This window comes from Carlito syrichta, unplaced genomic scaffold (genome assembly GCF_000164805.1).
Source record: "Carlito syrichta isolate Samal-C Ts95f unplaced genomic scaffold, Tarsius_syrichta-2.0.1 Scaffold126580, whole genome shotgun sequence".
Taxonomy (NCBI): Eukaryota; Metazoa; Chordata; class Mammalia; order Primates; family Tarsiidae; genus Carlito; species Carlito syrichta.
In genome coordinates this window covers 19,867-28,222 of record NW_007070676.1, presented here as the reverse complement: position 1 = coordinate 28,222, position 8,356 = coordinate 19,867, and the positions used below count along the sequence as shown (strand labels likewise).

The window sequence follows — 8,356 nt, the reverse complement described above, 5'->3', positions numbered from 1 at the left end:
AAGACTTGTCCTGGTTTTGTCCTGAAAGTGGACAAATGTAGGATCATGCAGGTGCTGGGATATCAGGTCACTCAGTCTTGAGACAAATCGATGGGAAAAGAGCTACATTAATCATGAAAGAAAACTAAAACCAGTCTGAAAGAAAGTGTCCTGGAGAGAGACCCATCAAAAATCACTGCTGGATCAATTTTCACCCAATTTGAGTCAGAGTAGGCTTTAAATTAAATTTTATTATTCTGCCTTCCTTTTCATTTTTTTATTTTACTAAAATAGTTTATTGCAATAAGATATTCACTGTACTCAAAAATCAATACAAAGTAAGTTATTAAAATTATTTATATACAAATGAATAAAACTATATAATTAATACTAGGTGTGAGTAAACAGCATGAACACAATTTTAGGCTCAAAATCAATATATAACTTTCTAAGTCTTGTTAATAAAACTTTAGAAAATATAGCAAAGAAAGAGCAAAGAAAAACATAGCTGATCATAGTTGTTAAAATTCACTGATTCCCAAAGAAGAAAAGTCCTCCATAAAGGTATATTTGAGACAAATAATCTGTCCTTTGGAAGGGCAGCTGCAGAAAAGTCTGATTCACTTCTGCTTACAGCAGTCCAGGAAGTACTATGATTAAATAGCATATTTTCTAAACTTCACACATTATAGATCTATCTCCCCAATAGATTTTTCCTCAGTAGTAGTATCAAAGTATATTGCATTCTATACTATATATGCATATAAAAGTATCTACATTAGTTTTTAGTCAGTTTGGAACTAATGTCCATGTGTCACAAATTATTCACAATTCTGATATTTTCATATGTATACACTTATTTATATATGCCCACAAAAACTGGTCTGTTGATGAATTTAAAAAATATATATTAAGATAGCAAATAAATCTATTTCATTATGAAATGAAGACTTTGATTAAGAATATATTTTTATTAGGCATTTTGGCAACAAATTGCTACTCTAGGAATAGCTGATTTATTCAGTGTATTTTTAAAAGTAAATGATTCCCACTGTAGTTTTCCTCGAAGGAAAGTCATTTCTCCGGTTTCTGAGGGGTACTGAAAACCTCGTATACATTAGCAGCAAAGTCCTTCACTTGCTCTATCGTCAACAGATCCTGAACAAAATGACTGGGTGTTTTGCAGCAGACTGAATGGATCTGTCCATTTACTATCGGGATTATCTTAGCTAAAGGCAGGCTGACACTGGAAAGACTATCCATAGAATTACTATGTTGCAGGTCCTGTTCAGTAGATCGAAAGAACTCAGCCATATTGTCTAGAAGTCTGCTAAAACCTCGGTTTAAACAGGTATTCAAAATTGTACTAACATCTGGGCTTTCTAACATGTCTTTAGTTTCATTGAGAAGTTTAATAGTGGTAATATCTTGTGGAGAAAGCCCACAGGCCTGAACTGCTAATGGGGTCTCTTCATCTGGCATCATATAATGGCATAATAAAGATTTGGATCCATCTTTATTAATCCAGGAAGAAGATTTATGCTGCTCAACGAGATTTCTGATTTTTTTTCTTTTTTGCTCCAAGTCCAGAAGGGACAAAGAATGTTTAAGAGAAACACTTCCTAAAATTTTCTGCACAGCTTGTTTAATGACAGTGATTAATTCTGTCAGGCCATCTCCAAGGAGATGTTGAATATTTGATAAATATTGCTGTTGAACATCTGGAGGAGCAAGAATTGTGGTGTCATTTTTGCCAATTGCAGCATTATCCAGGTAAATATATCCACCAATTGCGTTTAACTGGACTCACAAAACAACAACCAGCATACAAGTACTGTACACAGCCACACTACTTCTTGTGAAGCTTATTATCTTCAGATTCTCCCATATTTCTAGCTTATTTGAAGGCCTGTTTTTTAGTAGAGAGGTGAGGTTCTCAGAATTGAGTTGCTGCATTAAGGCCTCTCTCAATGTTGGAGGCATGGACAGCACTGTCATATTGCAAGTCCTCTGGTTACTTTCAAAATGATACTGTTGTCGTGCTTGGGCCATATATTCTGCCTCCTCCTTTTCTTGTATTTCTCTGATGTTCTTCTGCCCATATTTCCCCAGGATATACACTCCTCAAAGGACTGTGCCCAGGAAGATGCATTTCTCTTTGTGGCGTCTCCGAAAATTCCACATAGACCTCAGCATCGGGAGGCCCCGGGAGTGTGGGCAGCCTAGGGATGAAGGGCTGGGTCACCAGGATACCACTTCGTCGTCACCTGGCCCAGACGACCAGGCAGAAACAACGTGGTCTCGTTCGCTCCTCTCGAGAAAGCTTCCTTTTCATTTTTAAATACGGTCTTAGAATTATATGCCAACTTGGGATGGAGACGCACATGGGTGCCTTATTTTTTTTTACTCCTCACTGTATTTGATCTAAAGGCTAAGAGTCTAATATCTTCAGGTTTTGAGACTTTGGGCTCCAATTCTAATTTCTGTAATCACTTCAAAAGCATGGACTGGGCTTCTGCTTCTGATAATGGTGAGCAAGGGAGATCAGAATGAGGAACCCACTGAAGGTTATCTCAAAGGCTGCCCAAAATATGCAATTTCTGCTTGAGATGAGACATCTAACCCTATGGCTGTGAAGACTTTTGGAACAAAGATTCAAATGATAAAGAAAATTCACAAATGGGTAGCCAGGCAGTGAAAGCCACGTTATTTTAGGAACATCTGCTGATTTTGAAAAAGGTGGACCTACCAGGGCTGGGGACAAGAAACTAAAGTCCAAGACCTTCCTAAAGGGGCTCTGATAAAATCTTCTGACTTCAGGTTGCAACTCCTGATATCTACAGACAGTAAAAGTGGATAGAAGCAGACACACCTTGAATCCAGTTCCTAAAAGGGAGGACATGAAGGTGTGATCGACACCACTTCACAGCAGCCAGGGTGGGGACATAGCCCTGTGCTTTTCCCAGGGCGACCCTTTGCTCTTCCAGCCTTGCTCTTCCTGATGTGGAACCTTCACCCTACCCATGAACTGTGGCAGGGGTAGCTGGGACCTCATTCTTCTTAACCTCCTGTGCCTGGAGTAGAACTCTTGCTGGGTGGAGAAGGACACTTTGTCCTCTCAGTGGCACTTGCCTTGAAGACATGTTTTTTGAGAAATACTGAAGGACATTCTTCAGGCTGAGAGCAAGGCTGAGACTCTAGACAATAATTCAAGTCTTCACGAAAAATCCAAAGGCACCAGTACAGGTAGCCATGTAATTATGAATGAGAGTATACTTGCATATTCTTCCCCCTTTTAAAGAATTGACTTAAAAAGCAATCACATAAAACAATATGTATATACTTGTATTTTTATGGTTGTAACATATAGAAATGTAACATATAGTAAATAATAAGACAAAATGTAGGTGAAACGAAACGATATTTGAGTAAGGTTATGGACACCAGATGCTAACTTGACTCCATTAGAAAAAATGATAAGAATCAGAAATGGTAAGGACTGTGATTAATATAACAAATTCTGCAAAGATGAAAACAGTCATGTACCACATAATAATGTTTCAGTCAGCAACAGAGCACATATATGGCTGTGGTCCTATAGATCATGGTGGAAATGAAAAATTCCTACTGCCTAGTGACATCACAGTCATCACAATGTCTTATTGCAACACGTCACTCACATGTGTGTGGCAAGGCTTGTGTAAACAAGCTTGTGGTGCTGCTCATCATATAGAAGTCTAGCACATACAGAGCGTACAGAACATAATACCTGATAATGATAGTGTGATCAACTATGCTACTGGTTTATGTATTTTCTATCCTATACTTTTAATCTTCATGTTAGAGTATATTTCTTCTATGTATAAAAAGAATTAACTGCAAAGCAGCTTCAGGCAGGTCCTTCAGGAGGTATTCCAGAAGAAGGCATTGGTGTCACAGGAGATGATGGCTCCTGAAGACCTTCCAAAGGGACAAGATGTGGAGGTGGAAGACAGTGATATTGGTGATCCTGATCCTGTGTAGGCCTAGGCTGATGAGTGTGTTTATGTTTTCATTTTTAACAAAAAAGTAAAAAAAAAAATTAAATTTAAAAATAAAACAATGCTTATGAATATATGAATATGAATATAAAGTTGCACGTGTTTGTGTTTTAAGCTACAATTACTAAAGACTTAAAAATTAAAAATAATTAAAAGTTAATAAAGTAAAAAAAATTACAGTAAGCTAAGGTTAATTTATTATTGAAGAAATAAAAATTATAAAACAAATTTAGTTTAGCCTAAGTGTACAGTATGTATAAAGTCTGCAGTGAGATACAGTAATGTCCTAGGCCTTCACATTCACTCATACTCCATCACTGACTCACCAGGACAACTTCTAGTACTGCAAATTCCATTCCTGTAAGTGTTCTCTGTAGGTGTACCATTTAAAAAATCTTTTATACTGTGTTTTTACTGTACCTTTTCTATGTTTAGATAAGTTCAGGTATACAAATAGTTACTATTGTTTTACAATTGCCTATAGTATTCAGTACAACCGCATGCTATACAGGTGTGTATCTTAGGAGTAATAACCTACACCATTAACCTACATGTGTAGTAGGTGGTACCATATAGGTTTATGTAAATACACTCCATGATGTTTTCATAATGACAAAATTGCCTAATGATGCATTAGTCAGAAAATATCCCCATCAGTAGGTGACACATGACAGTATATACTTGCTCTCCTGTATTCTTTCAGATTTTTTATAGACAAAAATAATAATTATAACAATGTGTTGAGTTTGTAACATATGTAAGTTTTATACCATACCAATAATAGCACAGAAAATTAGAGAGGGAATAGAGTTATTTAGGAGAAAGTTTCTATGTTCCATTTGGTTACATTAGCATAAATGTAAAATATATTTTAATAAGTTAAGATGTAAATTGCAAGTCCAAGGACAATCTTTAAAGTACAATATTCAAAATACAGTTAGAAACTAACTGCATCTATCAAAATACATATAGAAATTAAACTGCTGCATTAGAAAATATCTGTTTGATCAAAAAGAATTTAGTAAAGAAGAAACAAAAAAATACAAACGATATAATAAAAAACAAAAAACAAATGGCAGATGTAAATCTGATCACATTACCATGTAACAAGAGTGAATGAATTAAACAATCCAATCAAAGGCATAGATTACCAGATTGAATAAAAATAAAAAGACTTTATTATTTGGTGTCTACAGCAGACACACTTTAGATTCAAGAATACAAATAGGTTAAAAGTAAAAGGATGAAAAAAATATACCATGCAAACAGCAAGTATCAGGCAGATGAATTGATTGCACTAATTCAGACAAAATAGACTTTAAGAAAAATAAATGTTATTGGAGATAAGCAGCGATATTACATAATGATAAAAAGGTCAATCCATCAGGAAGATATAATGTACATGAATCAGACAACAGAGCGGCAAAACACATGAGGTGAAATTTGATAAAAATGGAAGGATAAATGGACAATTCAGTAATAATATTCACAGGCTTCAATAACCCACTTTCTATAATGGATAGAACAAATAGATGGAAGTCCACAGGAAAATAGAAGATTGACTACACTGTAAATCAACTGTGTCTAAGAATAATTTTGAAAACATCCAACAGCAGCAACATGCATATTATTCTTATGTGTACATGGAATATTTTCCAGAAAAGACCATATTTTAGGCCATAAAATAGTCCTCAATAACTTTAAAAGGATTGTTATCAGGCAGTGTATACTCTGCAATCACAATGGAATTAAATTCGAAGTCAATAATTATATATATAGAAAATTCAATAAAATTTACTTTTCAAAAGTAATGTGTGAGTTGTCATGGTTCCTGCTCATATGGTCAAGATGGTCAAAACCAATTTTTTTAAACTAGAAGCAAAAGAAACTCAGTTAAATATTAATTTTAAAAATAAACACACCATTTATAAGTTGCTGTTTGGAGTTAGATCGACCAAAAAAAAAAGGCTTTGTTTTTATGTCCCATTGTGTAAGGCATAAAACATGGACAAACTTCCTTGAGCAATTAGTTGAAATCACTGAAAATTGAATAGTAGCAGGTGAATTGGGAGAGAACACCAGCCTGAAGTACTACCAAATGGACCAATGAATTTACATTGTGTTTCTTCCATTATCTATTGACTTGACCTCAACACAGCTTGAAATCTGAAAATTGGCACTGTTTTGCAGACAATGAAAGTTCTAAAATAAACCTTCTAGTTCTGTCTTGGGGAATTACAAAAGAATTCTTAAATTTTAGAGAAAGCAGTAAGTCTCTTACATACAAACTTTCAAGTGTGAATTTTCAAAGATGTGAAAATGTGTTTGCATGTCCAATCACTTAAGTTAGTTCATGTGTCTGATGTACACACAGCTCCTGTATGCCAGCTGTTGTACTATACTGTACTACTGTACTTTTCAAGGTACTTTACTGTAAGATTTAAAATGTATTTATTTTTTGTGTTTGTGTATGTATTATTTGTGTGAAAAGTATTCAAAATCTATTATAGTATAGTACTATATAGCTGATTGTGTTTGTTGGGTACCTAGGCTAACTTAAGCAAGGACATGAAAATATGTGATGTAAAGGTGTAATTAGAGCCTCAACTTTCTGGCTAGAGGCTCATAAAAGACAATTCCAGCAAATAAAATAGTAGTGAGTAGGTTATAAGAATTTAAAAAAGATCAGGAGAATTACTCTATGAAAATTGTTAGTAAATTCCAGACTTTTCTTGGTTTGTGTTTGCATAAGTCTGAAGATGCTTAACATATTAAAGATCATGAAAATTAAACTAATTGAGAGACCACTGCCCAAGACCCAGACACATGTATAATAGATTCTAAAGAGCAAAGATCTGTGAAGGTATGTGAAGAATACAATAACAAACTGGCATATGAAGAACCATGAACATTTCAACTTCCACTAGAAAAGACAATCAATTTATGCCGATATGAAATATATGTTGGAATTTTCTTACAATAAATGAAGCATATATTTAAAAACAACACCCAATGAAATAATTGTGATTACTCTTTCAACAAATGTCAAAACAGAAGTTATCAGCAAAGAAGTTGAGTTAAAGAAAAGAACAAACTGGAAATTTTAGAAATGAGAAATAAAATAATCACAACAAAAACCGTCACTGGATAACTTCAGTGGGTAAATGGAGATGACAGAAGACTGAGTTAAGCGAACTTTAATATGGATCAGTAGAAATGATCCAATACTGACAATAAAGGACAAAAATGTTAAAGAAAAATAACAGAGATAGAGGGACCTATGGAAAAATAACAAATCTAAAATTATTGTCATCAAAAGAGAGAAGAAAGTATGTGGCACTAAAAATAATTAAATAAATCATGGCTGAAATTCCCCAAACTTTGGCAAATTTCTAAAACCTAAAGATTTCAGAAGCTAAGAAACCTCAGCAAGGTGATCCCTAAGAGATTTATGCACAAACACATCAATATCAAACTGCCAAACGCTAAAGACAAACGCAAAAAAAAATCCAAAGCAGCCAGAACAAAAATGGCATGTTCCTTATAGGGGAACAATTATTCAATAATAGTGACTTTCTCATCAGAAACCATGGAAGCCAGAAAAAAGAGGCATGGAATCTTTCAAGTGCTGAAAGAAAAACACTCTCAACCTATATATAATTCTAAAACTAATGAGAACATTCTTCGGAAATAAAGACATCATAATATAAAGAAAAACTGGGAATTTTTTGCCAGAAGATCTGCTCTTTAAAAAGTTACTAAAGGAAACTCTTAACACAGAGGGAAAATGATTCCAGAAGGAAAAATGGAACATCAGAAATAAGGGAAAAGCAAGAGAAATGGTAGATATATAAGAAAATAGACTATTACTCGCTTAAGTTCTTTAAATTATGTTTGATAGGGAAAGGGAAATTATATAACATTGTCTGATGAGAATTTTCCACATATGTAGATTTAATATACAAGAAAGCTAATAGTATAAAGTGGAGAGAGTAAAGGAGTCTGTAAGTTGTTAACATTTTTATACTTCAAAGGTAGTGGTAAAATATGGATCCTAAATAAATTGTAAAGAGTTAAGTATGTGATACCATAAAAATAAACATCAGAGCACAGAAAATTACCAGAGACAAAGAGGCACATTACATAGGGAAAAAAGGCAAATTTACCAAGAAGATACAACTATTCTAAATATGTATACACCAAACAACAGAGATGCAACATACATAAAGAAAAACCAGACAGAACTAAAAATAGATACATCACAGTTATAGTTGGTAATGTCAACATTCACCCCTCAGTAATATATAAAACTACTAGCTAGAATATCAAAAAGAATA

At 34.1% G+C, this 8,356-nt stretch overlaps 1 pseudogene; it reads right to left on the bottom strand.

Moving 5' to 3' along the window:
- Positions 1–913: 913 nt before the first annotated feature.
- On the bottom strand, positions 914–2,175 carry LOC103250157 (annotated as a pseudogene).
- Between the last annotated feature and the right edge of the window lie 6,181 nt (positions 2,176–8,356).